Raw genomic sequence first — 18,706 nt, forward strand, 5'->3', positions numbered from 1 at the left:
GCTCCGCGTCTCCCTGGTCTGCTGGGTGGGGCGCTAGCTTCGCGTCTCCCTGGTCTGCTGGGGGGAAGCAGCTAGTGCGGGGTTGCCTCACCCCGTTTGTAAGTAGGGATCCGATGTAAGTCGGATCCATGTAACCCGGGGACTGCCTGTAGCAGCATTTTATGCACATAAGACTAGGGTGACCAGATGTCCCACTTTTAAAGGGATAGCCTTGTATTTAACATTTCTTACAGGTGTCCCTACGCTTTTTAAAAAATAGGCAAACTGCTCTGTATTTTCTGACTCTCCCCTCCTATCAGTTCTTTCTGTCAACAGTTAGCCAGATCCTTGCTCAACAGCCATCCACCCGGCAGCAGTGAATGGAGGATGTCCAGTGCCTGACTATGGGGTTAGTATGTAAGGAAGGTGATCAGGCAAAGCTGGATTGTGCAGGACCGGCTGCTCCCCCCTGCTGGTCTGTCAGTGCAGTTCCTGCTGCATGTTAGCTCTTGACCAGCAGGCTCAACACACCGCCCCATTTCCAGCCAATAATGGCTGCTTGTTCTGAAGACTGGTGAGTGCAGGCAGGCAGTGGCCAGTTATGTGTCACTTCTGCTGTCCTTTACAAGCTTCCTCCCCTCACTGTCTTCTCCCTGCTATGACCATTCACCCCACTAACCCCACTGCCCCTCATATATCCCCTATTGGGGTGCATCCCAATCACAGTGCTGTGAAGAGAACCAGCCACTGGTTGGATCATTCAGTAGCTGGCAACTTCTTCCCTCCCCACTATCTCTGGCTGGGCTGGCACCCAGGGAAAGCTCAACATCCTCCAGCCCAGAGATTTAGCCAAGAGGAGCCAAGCCTTGCATGTGCCAAAGCCTTCTACAGCACTGGTATGGGGAATCTTCTCCACCCCTCTGCTAAGCTCTGTGGTGGCAGGGAAGAACCCAGCCTGCCTGCATCCTGACTCTTCAGTTCCCCAAGCCAGGGTGCTTAGCACACTCTTCATGTACTGTCCCTCCTGAGGTCCTGTGCCAAGGAGTGTGAGCTGCTTTGTCCCTTAGGCATCCTCCCCTGCTGTGCCACCTCTTTGGCTAGCTTCGCTGACCCCCTTGCAGCAGAGCCATCCCTACCAATGCTGGTGCCCTTGCCAGCCCAACGCTGACACCATCCCCCTGTGGGGAGAGTGATTCTTCTGTGTGTGTGTGCAGGGGGGGGGGGGGGGGAGGAGAGGGAAGAGAAGAATAGAAGCTTTGGAGGGCAGGAGTAGGGATGCCAATTCTCCCAGACCAGACGGACCTGCTATTATTGGCACGAGAGTTGGCAATCCAAGACAGAAGCAGGGTAGGGAGGGAGGCTCGCCTAACAGTCTCAGGGGAGCAGGCAGGATGTGCAGGTGGTGGCAAGTGGCACGAGGATAGGCCAGAGGACTAGAGGGTGGCTGCATAACTTGAGAGAACCAGTGGTTTCCCCTTCAAAGTGCTCCTTCTCTCCAGCTAGCTGAACAGTTTCCCTCTGCTTCTCCAGAGTTCTTCAGCCCATGCTCATGCCACTTACTGCTGCCCTGAGAACGGCGACTGGGTACAGCCTGCGGGAGGGCAAAGGGGCCTGGTGAAGGGTGAGGCTGGCTACCAACGCTGTTGCAGAATCCACGAATGGGGAGGCCGGCCAGTAGTAGGGGTGGCCGCCAGCGCTCATATGCTGCCTTGGTATCATGAAATTTGGGGCAATTTGGTGCCGCAAATTTTGAGGTGCCCTATGCAGCTGCATGTTTTTCATATTGGTAGGGAAGGCCCTGCCCTGCAATCAGGTTCCTTGGGCTCTGGTGCTTAGTGCAATCTTTAGGGCTTACTCCCTTCTTGTTCACACTGTAGCCGGGGGGCAAAAGTTAGCTGGGTTATGTGACTGTCCAGCAGCATCCTGGAGATATTAGCTGCCTTTCTCCACTGTGCTGGCAGAAGGGACAAGCTGCTTCTAGCCAGAGGGAAGCAGGGGGGTTGGAAGGAGGAAAAAGATGGCTCTTGGAAAAACACAAGCCAGGTCATCTCTTCCCCTACCTCCATCGCCTTTTGTCTGGAAGTCACTCCCATCCTTTCTCTCCCACATAGTGCTGAAAAGCTGTTGCTTGCCACATTCTGCTGTGAAACCTGACAGAAATGGGAGGAGGGAGACCAATGACCCTGTGTGCTCCCCAGGTGTTGCCTTGAGAAACCATGGCACCAAGTATCAGGAGAGGGATATCCAGGGACCCACCCAGGTATGGAAAGCTGAGAGCAATGTGTAAGGAGGATTAGGTTAGGTGAATCTATCATCCCCCCCATACACGTGAGAGAGGGGTACGGGAATGTGTGTTTGTCACCTCTCCCCTGCAAACCATAAAGATAAGAAAGTAAATAAGAAGACTCAAGACATGTAATATTTCTGTTTTAACAGGGACTCTCAGTCAATGTGATGTTAATTTGAATAGTTGTACTGCATAGTTCTGACTGATTGTCATTGAATTCTCTTGAATGAGAGTAATTTTAGCAGGTATTCCACATGCAGCATAGGGAAATATGGTCATCCTACATAAGACTTACTTCACTGCCTTTGAAGCCAATGAAAAGACTACCACTAGCTTCGCTGGGTATTGCTTAGTGACACTGAAATTTAAAGTTTGATTGCTCAGATAAATCTCCTGCCTGATGAAACACTAGAGACTTCATATTTCTGAAGAAAAAAGGAGGATAACAGACCCACAGTACTCTAGAAGGATGGCACCAGCTATCTCTTGTTTAAAATAACATTGATAGAAAAGAAGCTGTTGCCAACAAGATGACAAAAAGTTAGAGAAGTGGGAGAGAATGTATTAAAAGAGCTATGCATTTTTAGACCATGGGTTTCTACAGATTAAATATTCTACTTAGCCTGGTATGCTACAGTTTCTGTGAAATAAGTGAAAACAGTTTGTCAGATTTAATGTTTTACAGGGAATAAAACAACTCAGAAGATTCAAGTGAAACTTAACATTTATTCTAGTTGGGTTACGTTTCCCAGATGAATCTGATTTTCATTAGTTTAAAGCAGCTTAGTCAAGCTGGCCACAAAATACTGATATGCTAATTAATTTTCAGAAGAAAAAAATTGACACCTGAAACCTTATGTATTTTGTAATTTGTGTGTGTGTGTGTGTGTGTGTTTTGAGCTACCAGGTGGCAGGAATCAGGTTTCTTACCATTTATAAGCCAGATTCTCCAGTATAGCAGATTTAGTCTGTGGCTATGTCTATACTGCAGGTGTCTTGTGCAAGAAATTTTTGCGCAAAAGTTCTCGCACAAGAGTGTGTCCACACTGTCACGTACTTTTGCACAAGAGCATCCATGGCAGTGTGGACGCTCTCTTGCACAAGAAAGCTCTGATGGCCATATTAGCTATAGTGGTTTCTTGTGCAAGAAACCCCTGTTCCTGTCCACACTAGACTGTCTACACAGCCCTTAATTCGAACTAGGCTTAATCCTCGTGCAATGAGGATTACCTAGTTCGAACTAAGTGCTCCGTTAGTTCGAATTAAATTCGAACTAACGGAGCGCTAGTGTAGCGCCTATGAAAGTTAGTTTGAACTAACGTCCGTTAGTTCGAACTAACTTTGTAGTGTAGACATACCCGATGCGCCGTAAGTTTTTGCACAAGAACAGCCATTTTTGCGCAAGAAGCCTGCAGTGTAGACATAGCCTGTTGTGTGTTTGGGAAGAGCAGCAAGGAAAGATCATACTATGCGGTCTTCACTCTGGCTACATCTACACTGCAGGCTTCTTGCACAAGAACTGTTTTGCACAAGAGTTCTTTTGCAAAAGGTCTTCTCCAAAAGGTCTTCTGTGCTTTTGTGGAAGAGATGTGCTTTTGTCCAAGAGCATCCATGGTAGTGTGGATGCTCTCTTGTGCAAGAAAGTTCTGATGGCCATTTTAGCCATAGGGCTTTCTTGCGCAAGAAACCCCTGTTGCCTGTCTACACTGCCTTCTTGTGGAAGAGCTCTTGCGCAAGAGGGCTTATTCTTGTGGGGAGAGGAATAACTCTTGTGCAAGAAGCCCTGTTTTCCGATGCTTTACTGTAAATTCACTTGCGCAAGAACGCACATGCAGTGTAGACACTTTGCAAGTAGGAAGCTGAAACAGCCACCAGAACAGTTTAAAAGCCTAGGGACTGATTTAAATTGCATCAATTGCAGTGGTACTGCTCCTCCCTTTGGAAACTGGATAGATCACGGTGCCATGCTGTAGACTACCTGAGACTTTTCCTCTGCTGAGGGAATCTTCACCAGTCCCTCTGGTGTAGCTGCTTATCAGATTTGTACAGACTTAGCTGCACAAAGCAAGTAGAATTAGGGTAAAAAAAAAATCTGATTTATGTATAGAATTAATATCTCTAGATTCAGCCAACAATACGTTTTTTTTTCCTGACAGTTAAAGGGAACCTATGGAAGCAGGAGCGGATACAATTAGACTATATCTCCTTTACCTGGTGTTCTGTTTTCATGAGTAGGTTTGAGTGTATTAGTGACTCACTGAAATAGCAAAGTGTCTTTTGAATCTCAGGCAAAGAATATAGGAAATGTAAATAGAAATGCAGTAAACAGTAATGTAATTAGCTCATGAGATACCTTAGTGTGATGTGAAACATTTTTCATGTTCTGATTTCCATGTCTAGTCCTGTAGCTAAAGAGCAGATGGATGCTGTGACATTAAGTTCTCTCTGTAGGTGCTTGTTATTTTCTTGTCAAACACACTATTGACTTAGCAGAGTAAGCTACATTTTTAAAAGAAAAAAATTCAATTATACAGCTCTTTCATCACCAGAAGGCTATGTTTTCCAGCTTCAGTATTACAGCCATGAAATGTTACTGTATACAAGAGTAAGGAAATATTTTCTTATGAGTATCCTAAAGTTTTAAAATTAATTCAATGACCACAGGATGCACCCTGAGCTTGAAATAAGCTACACAATTTGAGCTACACAAATTGTATAGCTTATTTTGAGTTAATTTCAAAATAGCTTATTTCTTTATTTGATGCTGTGTAGACAGCACCAAATTTCTAAATAAACTTCTATTCCAAAACATCCTTAATCCTTCTGGAATGAGGGTTACAGGGACATCGGAACAGTAAGCCTGTTATATTTTGAAATAATGGGCTTGTTAAAAAGATGCAGAATAGCTATTTCAGGATACTAGAATTATCTTGAAATAGCGCCATAGTGTAGATGTACCCGTAAGGTATTCAAATAATTTAAAGATAACTATGTACTAATCAGCAGAATTATTTCTACTTTACTACCCTATCAGAAAGCAGATGTTTTCAGAACTCTTCAAATCAAACTCCAAACAAAGTTTGCCATTTATTCAATTATGTGATTTCTCTCAAATGTAAGAATCACACTGAAAAACAGTATTGTCACTGTCCAGCATACCATGCCTATTCAGAACTTGCCATTTAAAATAGAGGTCAAAAATCAAATCACATCACTTCAAAAGGAGGCCTGTCTTCCTTCAGGAGAATCCACATTGACAGTACAGACCAGGGTTTCTAAATCTGTTTAGCACTGTGGGTTACATGTGGGCTGTATCCACACAAGTATATTCTACCTTTATGGGCCCGAGGAGGTTGTGGGCTGCAGTTGTGCTGATTGGGCTACACACAGTTCTTGGGGTGCAAGTTGAGAATCAGTGGTTTAGAGCTTAAAATATAGACATGTGTTGCTCTTATGGTATCCAACACAGGGCAGTGTCTCTGACTGCCATGTTAGTGTGGGCAGCACACTTACCTCCTCTGACACCTTTCTTATCTAAAATCTGATACACACCAGGTAACTTCAGGTTCTCTCAGCATACTGATATTATAGACTTTGTACCTAACATGACCAACTGATGGTATATATTTCACATATTTTGTTACATTGATGGCATTTTGGTGTCCTATGCTAAAAATATCAGTTATGTCACTCCTCCTTCTTTCTCACCAATAACCTGAGATCATTTTCCTGCCATTGTGGGAGTTTCAGGCACTGGTGCCTGTGGCACATTATCATCTACTCTCCTGTGATACTTTGGTCTAAATTTGGTTTATGGGTGTTGGTGGCTTGTGATTTATAGGAGATGAGACTAGATTGGGTGATCTTCTTGCCTTTATAATTCTGTAATGGAGGAGTATTTCATATTTCAAGTTTCTAGCTCAATGGGAGCATAGAACATGATTATGCAGTATAGTCAACCAGACGTCATCTATTAGAAACATACATCCCATGTTGAAAATGAAACCAGAAACCATTTGTTCTGTATATTCATGGGTGAACTGAATAATAGGCTGCAGAACATGAGTAGTGCTGCTATTCAGTAAAGCAAATATTGCCTGACCTGCCATTCAATATATATGCTTCTCAGTATGGTATATTTTCTAATATCTGACAGGTAGAAATATGCACTTTATGGCTCCCCTGATGCCTGCCCCAACAATCATTTTGCCTCTTCCTCATTGCTTCTCTAAATTAAACAGACATAAGCAATAGGCTCAAGTTTACGGATCTCTTCTCATGTGAAAGTGTCCCATCTATACAGGCCTCTGAGTGTATTGCTGTGAATACTAACCTAAGGAGACTACAAGTGAGACAAATAAGTGATTTTATTTTCAGTTTTTTAAACTTTCCAGATATCTCCCACACACTTAACCACACCAAATATTACACACATGGTTTGTACATAACCGGTTTGTGAATGACAGGGAATATATTATTGAAAATGATTTAAATTAACTCTTCCATAAATCAGAATATTGCTGTTTTAACTTCTGTAATAGACTGAGCTATGACTTAAAATGAACACCATATATCACTGGAAAGTCTAGATTTCCCATAGCATAAAACAGATTTCTATAATGCTAGTCAGAACAAGAAATCAAGAGAGTAAAACTAAAATTGGTCCTGAACTAAATATTGCCAATCCCTGGGCCTCTACCTAGTATAATTTTACATGACTATATTTTGATTTACCTTTAGAATTAAAATTAAAGACTTAGCAAGGAATAATGCATATGATTAGTATCAATGACATTGAAATCTCATGAACAATTCAAGATTTTGACTCAGTACTATTGACAGACTCATGAAATCAACTGATCTTGCAACATTGTTAGTGCAGTGTTTACTTGCAAGTAAGTTTCAACAAATTATTTGTTCTTGAAACTCCATTTATTTGGATGTGAAATTATTACCCCATTTTTAATATGTCGAGGTAGCTAATAATCTGAAAGGATAAGCTTGTAGACAGAATTTATTGCTCCTGCAAATATATGCCCACACATACTTGTAACCACAAGCCTGGAGGTTATTTCTGAAGTGGTAGCCCATGAGTTACAAAGCACCCTCTACCAAACTATGTGGACCACCGCTCAAACACAAACAATAAATCAGTATAAAATGTGTACACAGAGTACACTAGTAACTGAGTTTATTGCACTCCCCTTTCTACTACATCCTTTGATGGGTCAGCTGGCTCAACTCCATTCTGATGATTTCCCTTTAAAAATCCTGTGTTCTCTGGGGCTCCTTGGCTGCTGAAGAATAACATGGTCTGAGGCAGTGGGTAGCCCCAAGGGTCTGCAAAAGCTAAATCAGTGATGTAGAAGGGAAAGAAGAAATTCTTCTGGAATTGGTGAGCACATTGGAGAATTGCTGATTGAGAAAGAACTTGGAATGTTAGGGATGGAGGTAGAAGCCACTTAAGGTGTAGTGGGCCTATTGTAGTCAAATAGGGATAGAGGAAAATGAAGCTTGTGGGGGGATTGTGATAACCAGAGTTGGGGACCCTTAATTTTGTGAAATCAATTTTATAAAAATATCCACATTTTTTCCATCTGTGATTCTCCCATCATTAAAAGAGTCATCTACATATTAATTGTAATAATTGCCTCTGAAAGGTATGCTATTGGAAACAAAATGTATCCACAGTATGAGAAACAAATATTATGAGCCTTGGAGATCATCATTTCATACTTGTGCCAGAAGCACCGACAGTTCTCACTGGCAGGTTGACAACATTGCAAACTGCCATCTACTAATTAACTCAGCTGTAGAACTCTCACTCCGACTCCATTTGCCACCTGCTCAGCCTGCTGCCAGGTAAATGACAATAATATCTAGACTTAAACTATTGAGTAAGAGGGGAAAATATTTTAAGCTTTGGTTAAAACAGAATGCTGTATGTGCAGAGATCTTGAATGCACCATCAATGGCCTAAATCTTACACATTGTGGCTTAAATTCCACTCGGTGTGCTACCCTCAGGGATACTGGATGGATATGGAAGAAGGCGCCTTCCTATAATTCCAGATTCAGTTTTAGGGATGTGTGAAATTGAAGCCAGGTCTCTGTATAAAATTGCATTGACTTAATTACATTGGTTTAATGTAACACCTTTAGTTAAATCGAGGCCAAGTTTTGTACCTATCTCTTACATAATGAGACCCCAACCAGGGCTAGACTTGACTGAGTTTTATCTGAGATTTGGACAATTTATGGTTCTGGACGGAAACTGGATAAAACTTGGAGTTTTGTTCCCTTGGAAGTTCAGATTTGAACAAACCTTTAAAGTGGAATGGGATCTGAGCAAATAATGAAGATTCAAATTGAAGCTAATAGAACTCTTAAACTCTATATGCCTAAATATTTCAGTTCAAGGAGTTGGTGATGGCCCCACAACACTAAGAATGGGATTTTTCTGTTGTTTTAAAGAAAACTGGCAAACCAAAGCAAACAGAAATACATCTAGAAATTAAAATACAGACATGAGAGAATGTCCCACTAAAGTCATTCAAAAATATTAAATGAAAATAAATAGTATTTTGTCTGCTTTTTAGACCTCTGTTTATTCTGTAGTATTGGTTACAAAAGAAGCAGAAAGGAAGTGTTAGGCTGCGTAATGAGTAGAATGGAAAATATTGAAAGTAAGTGTCATTTCATTATGTAAATAAATGCTGTGGCCTTGGCTGGAATATTATATTCAGTTCTGACCACCTCATCTCTAAAATGATATAGCCTCAGTAGATGGGGTTCAGAGATGGGTGATGGGCATGATAAAGGATTAAAAATCCTTTCGCATATTGCAAGGCTTGATAAGACTGGCCTTGTTTACCTTAGAAAGGAGATGAATAAAAGAGGAGAGGATAAAAGTATACGACATAATGGACAATGATAAATATATCAGGAACTACAACTTCTCTCATTACACAAGAAAAAATAAATGTAATTCAATAAAAAAGATGGAAAATTCACAATGAAATTTTTGAAACAGGAGAAAAGTGAAAGGTAAATACAGAATGCGTAATAAATAGTTAACAACAAACAATAAAATCTTTTCTCCTAAAAATGTTTTTGTTGAAATGCAAACAAAATAAGGGGACTTACATGGCATTTAGATGTCAAAGTTTTGTTCTGTAATTCACAGGGGTGAATTACATTCATAAATAAAAAGCCTTCTTGCCCAGTCATTTGCGTGAACTAAAATCTATTTGTATAAACATTCACGGAGAGAAAATAAAAACAAGATGATCCAAACAACTATGAAGAATTCAAATAAATGTTCATCAACACTGTTTTTGGATTAGTTGGCCAGACAAACAATGGACCCTCTCATAGTGAATTGCAATTCTGTAAGATGACCTTGGATGGATGGTGGGGTTTGCAGTACACAGAAGAAGCAGGCTAGTGAGGGAGGAATGCAATTGCAATCTTTTCACTGACTGAATTCCACAGACTTTATACCCTGCTCATAGGCTCCAGCTACAGTCTCTATCCATCTACAGTACTTAAGCTGTTATTGATGTTTGCACAAGGTCCACAACCTGTTTATCTCTTCAAAACCTCTCGTTTCACCATATTTGCCTTTGCTAATGTATGGTAAATGTGGCATAGTAAAAGCACACATTGCCTGTAAAACCTACATCCTTCTCAGACTGCGCATTTGTACGATATGTAGGATTTAGGTCTTATCACCCACTCATTTGTAGTCACACATGAATGCACAGCAGAGATTTGTCAGGCAGTTAACCATTAACTAAAAACCCTCATGATCCTGGACACCAAAATTTGTAGCTTTTACAGCTTTGTCATCATCCACCTTGAAGGAAGCAAGAGGGAGTTATAAATCACTCCAATTAATCATCCCTATCCCCCTAAAAAATGTAGCCAAAGAACTCCAGAAATAAAACCAGATGGTACAATCATGTCAGATCTGTTTATATAAGTTGTTTGCCTAGAGACAGCAATAGTGTAATACCAGATTTCCATAAACTGAATCAATATTTGAACATTCAGGACCAGCTGTTTTATAAGATGCCGTTAAGTGACTAGAGCACATCAGCAGGTTTCAAATAGGCTGTGTAGGTCTACTCAGGCCTTGTTGCTGCACTTGCATTCCTCTGTCTCACAGCAGCCAGGTGCACATTTCACTAATTTTGATTGGCTTTAACAGACCTAAGACAGATTGAGATAATCCTGCCTTGTTTTTTTCCTTATGAGTTTTATGCATTTAGGGCCAGCAATAACAAGCTAATGAACTGCTTGTTTATTTTCATGACATCGGCGATTGAATATGTTCTGTGACTCACCTCGCTTTTCCAAGCTCTTATTTTTACATTGCATTGTTACTAGGCTGTACTGCAATTGAGTTAGCTGTACATCAGTAAACACACCCAAAGCTGGTGACATTAAGAACATAAGATAAGAACATAAGAATGGCCATACTGGGTCAGACCAAAGGGCCAACTAGCCCAGTATCATGTCTGCCAACAGTGGTCAGTGCCAGGTGCCTCAGAGGGGGTAGACTGAAGACAATGATCAAGCAATTTGTCTCCTGCCATCCTTTGACAAAGAGGCCAGGGGCACCATTCCTACCCCCTGGCTAACAGCCTTTTATGAACCTAACCTCCATGAATTTATCTAGCTCTTTTTTAAACTCTAGGACTAGTGTTCACAGCCTCCTCTGGCAAGGAGTTCCACAGGTTGACTGTGCACTCTGTGAAGAGGAACTTTCTTTCATTAGTTTTAAACCTGCTAGCCATTAATTTCATTTGGTGTCCTCTAGTTCTTATATTATGGGAACAAGTAAATAACTTGTCTTTATTCACCTTCTCCACACCACTCATGATTTTATATACCTTTATCATATTCCCCCCCAGTCTTCTCTTTTCTAAACTGAAAAGTCCCAGTCTCTTTAGCCTTTCCTCATATGGGATCCATTCCAAACCCCTAACCATTTTAGTTGCTCTTTTCTGAACCTTTTCTAATGCCAAAATATCTTTTTTGAGGTGAGGAGACCACATCCATACGCAGTATTCAAGATGTGGGCATACTATAGTTTTATATAGGGGCAGTGAGGTATTCGTCTTATTTTCTGCCCCTTTTTTAATAATTCCTAGCATCCTATTTGCTTTTTTGACTGCCGCTGGACACTACATGGACGTTTTTAGAGAACTATCCATGATAATTCCAAGATCTTTCCTGATTAGTTGTAGCTAAATTAGACCCCGGCATATTGTAGGTATAGTTGGGGTTATTTTTTCCAATGTGCATTACTTTACGCTTATGCGCATTAAATTTCATTTGCCATTTTGTTGCCCAAACATACAATGAGGATTGACAGTTATTTCAGGAGAAGGGTTTTCTCTTGAAATAATGTGGCTACATGGGGCATTTTATTTCACAATAATACAAATTCAAGATGGTGGCCAGATGCAATTATGCTAATTAAGCATGGGATATTTAAATTGTGAAATAGGGAGCAAGTGTAGACACACCCTAATAGATTAGTAAAACCTGATTTCCCTTTACAGAAACCATGTTGACTTTTGCCCAACAAATTATGTTCTTCTACATGTCTGACAATATTGTTCTTTACCATTGTTTCAACTAATTTGCCCGTTACTGATGTTAGGCTTAGTGGTCAGTAATTGCCAGGGTTGCCTCTAGTGCCCTTTTAAATATTGGTGTTATGTTAGCTATCTTCCAATCATTAGGTACAGAAGATGATTTAAAGGATTGGTTACAAACCAGTTAATAGTTCTGCAACTTCACCTTTGAGTTCTTTCAGAACCCTTGGGTGAATACCATCCGATCCCGGTGATTTGTTACTGTTAAGTTTTTCAACTGGTTCCAAAATCTCCTCTAATGACACTTCAATCTGGGACAGTTCCTCAGATTCACCACCCACAAAGGATGATGCAGGTTTGGGAATCTCCCTAACACCCTCAGCTGTGAAGACTGAAGCAAAGAAATCATTTAGTTTCTCTGTAATGACTTTATCGTCCTTGATTGTTCCTTTTGTATCTCAATTGTCCAAGGGCTCCACTGGTGATTTAGCAGGCTTCCTGCTTCTAATACTTAAAAAACATTTTGCTATTACTTTGAGGTTTTTGGCTAGCTGTTCCTCAAAATCTTTTTTGGCTTTTTTTTATTACATTTTTTACACTTCATTTGGCAGTGTTTATGTTCCTTTCTATTAACATCACTAGGATTGGATTTCCACTTTTTAAAAGATGCCTTTTTATCTCTCACTGCTTCTTTTACATGGTTAAGCCACAGTGGCTCTTTTTTAGGTCTCTTACTATGTTTATTAATTTGGGGTATACATTTAAGTTGGGCCTCTATAATAGTGTCTTTGAAAAGTTTCCATGCAGCTTGCAGGGATTTTACTCTAGTCACTGTACCTTTTAATTTCTGTTTAACTAACCCCCTCATTTTTGCATAATTCCCCTTTTTGAAATTAAATGCCAGAGTGTTGGACTGCTGAGGTGTTCTTCCCACCACAGGAATGTAAAATGTTATTATATTATGGTCACTATTCCCAAGCAATCCTGTAATAGTTCTCCTGGACCAGATCCTGCACTCCATTCACTACTAAATTGAGAATTGCCTCTCCCCTTGTGGGTTCCTGTAGCAGCTGCTCCAAAAAGCAGTCATTTGAGGCATCAAGACATTTTATCTCTGCATTGCGTCCGGAGGTGACATGTATCCAGTCACTATGAGGATCATTGAAATACCCCATTATTACTGAGTTTTTTTTTTAATTTTGATAGCCTCTCTAAACTCCCTTAACATTTCAACATCACTGTTACTGTCCTGGTCAGGTAGTTGATAATATATCCCTACTGCTATATTCTTATTAGAGCATGGAATTACTATCTGTAGCGATTCTATGGAACATGTTGATTCATTTAAGATTTTAACGTCATTTGATTGTACATTATCTTTCACATATAGTGCCACTCCACCACCCGCACGACCTATTCTGTCCTTCCGATATATTTTATATCCCGGTATGATTGTGTTCCACTTATTATCCTCATTCCACCAGGTTTCTGTGATGCCTGTTATGTCAATCTCCTCCTTTAATACGAGGTAGTCTAGTTCACCCATCTTATTATTTAGACTTCTAGCATTTGTGTAGAAGCACTTTAAAAAATTGCCACTGTTTATTCGTCTGACCTTCCCTGATGTATTAGATTCTTGTATATGTGATTGTTTCTTGTCTGATCTGGCCCATACTTCATCATCTCCCCTCCTCGGTTTCTGACTAAACTAGAGAATCTCCATGAATTGACTCTCTAAGAAGAGTCTCCGTCTGATCCACCTGTTCCTCTGCACAAATCAGCTTTTCCCCTTCTTAGTTTAAAGACTGCTCTATGACCTTTAATGTTTAGTGCCAGCAGTCTGGATCCACCTTGGTTTAGATGGAGCCCATCCTTCCTGTATAGGTTCTCCCTCTCCCAAAAGTGTCCCCAGTTCCTAATAAATCTAAACCCCTCCTCCCTACACCATCATCTCACTCATGCATTGAGACTCTGAAATTTTGCCTGCCAACCTGACCCTGCGTTTGGTACAGGAAACATTTCAGAGAATGCCATCATAGAAGTCCTGGATTTCAATCTCCTAGCAAGCAGCCTAAATTTGGCTTCCAGGACATCTCTCCTACCCTTCCGTACGTCATTGGTACCTAAATGTACCACGACCACCAGCTCCTCCCCAGCACTACACATCAGTCTATCTAGATGCCTCATGAGATCCACAACCTTCACACCAGGCAGGCAAGTCACCATACAATTCTCCCAGTCCTCACAAACCCAACTATCTATGTTTCTAATGATTGAATCACCCACTACTAACACCTGCCTCTTCCTAACAACTGATGTTCCCCTCTCCTGGGCTGTGTCCAGACTCCATGCCTCCTTCGACGGAGGCATGTAGATTAGCCACATCGGAAGAGGGAAATGAAGCCGCGATTAAAATAATCGCGGCTTCATTTAAATTTAAATGGCTGCCCCGATCTGCCGATCAGCTGTTTGTCGGCAGATCGGGAGAGTCTGGACGCGATGCCCCGACAAAGAAGCCTTTCTTCATCGACACAGGTAAGCCTCGTGAAACCAGGTTTACCTGTGTCGATGAAGAAAGGCTTCTTTGTCGGGGCATCGCGTCCAGACTCTCCCGATCTGCCGACAAACAGCTGATCGGCAGATCGGGGCAGCCATTTAAATTTAAATGAAGCCGAGATTATTTTAATCGCGGCTTCATTTCCCTCTTCCGATGTGGCTAATCTACATGCCTCCGTCGAAGGAGGCATGGAGTCTGGACACAGCCCTGGAGAGATATCCTCAGTGCGAGAGGATAGCATGACATCCTTTGGAAGGAGGGCCCAACTATGGAATAGTTTCCCTCTGCTCCCATTGACTGCTCTCTTTCCCTGAATCTTTCATCCTCAACAGCGCTGGGGCGGTCAGACTTTAGGTGGGATGGTACTACAGTGTCCCGGAAAGCCTCATCAACACACCTCTCTGCCAGCCTTAGCTCCTCGAGTTCAGCCACCCTGGCCTCCAAAGCCTGAACTTGGTCTTTGAGGGTCAGGAGCTCCTTGCACCAGGTGCACACATATTACCTGCCCTGTGGGCAGGTGGCATCATACATGTTACACTCAATGCAATAAACAGGATAGCCCCCACTCTGCTGCTGGCTTCTATCTGCATTTTCTCCTATGAATAAATTTGATTATAGATAATGTTTTTATTTAAGTGTTTGGGATCTAGATTATAAAAAGTTTACATTAAAGAAGGTCAGAAGTAATTAGTGCCCTCTAAGCGCCCCCTCTAAACTTCCCTTTCAAAACTCCCTCCTGTTAGCAATCGGCCTGGTCACCTCCTCACAGGGCTTATAAAGTTCTGGCCTTCCTGATTGATATCTCCTCCCTCTGGCTACAGATATCTCCTCCCTCTGGCTACAGCTTAATCAATGAGCAGAGTTTCCAATTTCAAATCCTAATTAAGGCTCACAGCTTCCAACTGCCAGCCTGAGCACACAGCCTTTCAAAACAAACAGCTCAGCACTAAAAACTCAAAACAAACAAACACAAGCCCAGAACCCCCAAACACAAACACCCACACACTCCAGACAGGCACTTACCCCAAGGTGCTGTAAATTGCTCCCTCCTTCACCAGGAGAGCTCCTCTCAAAACTCCTTCCTGTTAGCAATTGCCCTGGTCACTTCCTCACAGGGCTTATAAAGCTCTGGCCTTCCTGATGGTCAGAGGTAAACAGAGAAATGGTCAGAGGTAAACAGGATGAGGTTTAATAAGGAGAAATGCAGAGTGCTCCACTTAGGAAGGAACAATCAGTTCCATACATACAAGATGGGAAGCGACTGTCTAGGAAGGAGCATGGCGGAAAGGGATCTAGGGGTCATAGTGGACCACAAGTTGAATATGAGTCAACAGTGTGATGCTGTTGCAAAAAAAGCAAATATGATTCTAGGTTGTATCAACAGGTGTGTTGTAAGCAAAACTCGTGAAGTCATTCTGCCGCTCTATTCTGCACTAGTTAGGCCTCAGCTGGAGTACTGTGTCCAGTTCTGGGCGCCACATTTCAAGAAAGATGTGGAGAAATTGGAAAGGGTACAGAGAAGAGCGACAAGAATGATTAAAGGTTTAGAGAACATGACCTATGAAGCCAGGCTTCATGAACTGGGCTTGTTTAGTTTGGAAAAAAGAAGATTAAGGGGGGACATGATAGCGGTTTTCAAATATCTAAAAGGGTGTCACAAGGAGGAAGGCGAAAATTTGTTCCTCTTGGTTTCTGAGGACAGGACAAGGAGTAATGGGCTTAAAGTGCAGCAGGGGAGGTTTAGATTGGACATTAGGAAAAAATTCCTAACTGTCAGGGTGGTCAAATATTGGAATAAATTGCCAAGGGAGGTGGTGGAATCTCCCTCTCTGGAGATATTTAAGAACAGGTTAGATAGACATCTGTCAGGGATGGTGTAGACGGAGCTTGGTCCTGCCTTGAGGGCGGGGGGCTGGACTCGATGACCTCTCGAGGTCCCTTCCAGTCCTATTATTCTATGATTTTCTATGGATAGCTCCTCCCTCTGGCTACAGCTTGACCAAGGAGCAGAGAGTTTTAGATTTCAAATCCTAATTAAGGCTCACAGCTTCCAACTGCCTTTCATTCTGTTTAAGGCTTTGGACCCATACACCTAAACTAGTAATAATTACCAATGGACTACAATGCATTCTGCACAATTATCAGTCCCCTTAGTTAAATATCATCTATGAAGTCAATTAAAATCTATAGAGATGCTAAAATCAATTGAAAATAATAACAACAAGAGCTACAATGTTTTTTAACATCCTAGATTAGTATCTAATCTTTCAGACATGCACAAGTTGATGGGGCTGAATCGAATGCATCTGAAGGTGGTGAGAGAGTTGGCTGCTGTAGTTGCAGAGCCACTAGCTATTAACTTTTAAAATGTGTGGCGATCAGGATTGATCCCGGACAACTGGAAAAAGGCCAATGTAGTGCCCAACTTTTAAAATGGGAAGATGAGGAATCTGGGGAACAAGAGGCAGGTCATCCTCATCTCAGTCCCTCAAAAAATCATCAAGCAGGTCCTCAAGGAATCAATTTTGAAACACTTAGAGGAGAGAAAGGTGATCAGGAACTGTCAAGATGGATTTACTGGGGTCTAGTCATGCCTGACCAACCTAATTATCTTTTTGCCTAATTGCCTAATTGAGATAACTGGCTCTGTGGATATGGGAAAAGTGAAGGACATACTATACCTTTATCAAAGATTTAGATATGGTCTCTCACTACATTCTTGCCTTTATATTAAAGAAGTATGGCTTGGATGAATGGACTATAAATTGGGGTATGTCTACACTACAAAGTTAATTTGAACTAACAGCCGTTAGTTCTAATTAACTTTCATAGCGTCTATACATACAAACCGCTAGTTCGAACTTAATTCAAACTAGTGGAGCGTTTAATTCGAACTAGGTAAACCTCATTCTACGAGGACTAACGCCTAGTTCGAATTAAGTAGTTCGAATTAAGGGCGGTGTAGCCACTTAATTCGAACTAGCTGGAGGCTAGTCCTTCCCAGGTTCCCCCTTGTGGCCACTCTGGGCCAAACCAGGAAAACTCCTCTCCTCTCCCCCAGCCCCGGGGCCCTTAAAGGGTTAGACTCTTGCCAGACGGCACTTCCCACAGCCAGCCCTGCCATCAGTCTCTGCCTCGACCCAGTGGCCGCAGGATGAGCCAGGCAGCCAGCGACAGCCAGCCGTCCCCCACCCAGTCCCCCAGCACCCAGGGGCCATCCAGGGGACATACACTGCGCGCGCCCTCCTGATCTAGTGCGTAGGTCATGGACCTCATTGAGGTTTGGAGGCAGGCCCCCAACATCCATGATGTCCGCAATAGGTGGAGGAACGCGGCCGTCTACGGCCACATAGCGGCCGTCATGGCCCAAAAGGGACACAGGCGCATGCAAGAGCAGGTGCGCCTGAAAATTAAACAGCTGCAGCAGGCATACGCCAGGGCCACTAGGGGCAGTGCTGCAGCAGGGGCTGCCACCTACCCCTGCTTCCCCACCTTCGACCAACTCTTGGGTGGGTGGGGCAGTCCGTGCCAGCCTGGGAGGCAGCGAGCCAGGACCAGAGGGCCCTGACCTGGGCGCACCGGAGGGGCCACCTCAAGGAGTTCCAGCGCCAGAGTCAGCAGGGTCATCCGGGGAGGCCATACCAGGTAAGTGCCAGCACTGTCCCCTGCCCGAGAGGGGGGGGTAAGCGGGGAGGGAGACCAGGGACCGTTCACATGGGCCATGCCTCCCACGGATCACGCAGCCACCTGTGCACGTGCGAGCACGTGCCATGCCACCCTTGGGCAGGTGGCTCCAGCTGCGTAAGACCCAGGAGACATGGCCCAATAGGCACACGTGTGTGAAGAGACCTGACATGCTCCCGACTCCGGGGCAGGACCCAGCAGAATGCTTTCCCTTCACGTACCCCCTCTACTCGGAGGCAGGGGACATCTCCCCTTCCCCCCACCGCCCCGGCCACACTATACATGGCACAGGGACATGGGTGCGGTCTTGGGGCAGCTCCCAGTTCCGGGGAGAGCCAGACATCCTGACCATGGCCTCTGTACAAACACAATGGCTCTGACGGTGTAGGGCACGGTCACCCTCATGTCGCAGGGGGAGGGAGGGAGCTGGGCATCATCCACTGTGTCCCCAGGGAGAACTGACAACTTCTCTTCTTTCTCTACAGCTGCACCAGGTGCTCATACAGGGCCACCACCCCGCCCTGGACATGCTCCCGCACCCGCGGCCTGCTCCGGACCACAACCATGGAGCAGGAGTACTGGGACCAGCACT

At 43.2% G+C, this 18,706-nt stretch overlaps 1 long non-coding RNA gene across 1 annotated transcript in view; it reads right to left on the reverse strand.

Moving 5' to 3' along the window:
- LOC142829768 (uncharacterized) overlaps window positions 1-15,568 on the reverse strand; it is a 52,999-nt gene extending 37,431 nt beyond the window's left edge. Inside the window, exon 1 of the long non-coding RNA XR_012904519.1 lies at window positions 15,454-15,568. This is a non-coding gene — a long non-coding RNA (uncharacterized LOC142829768). The remainder of the gene's footprint in view (window positions 1-15,453) is intronic.
- Between the last annotated feature and the right edge of the window lie 3,138 nt (window positions 15,569-18,706).

This window comes from Pelodiscus sinensis, chromosome 6 (assembly GCF_049634645.1).
Source record: "Pelodiscus sinensis isolate JC-2024 chromosome 6, ASM4963464v1, whole genome shotgun sequence".
NCBI lineage: Eukaryota > Metazoa > Chordata > Testudines > Trionychidae > Pelodiscus > Pelodiscus sinensis.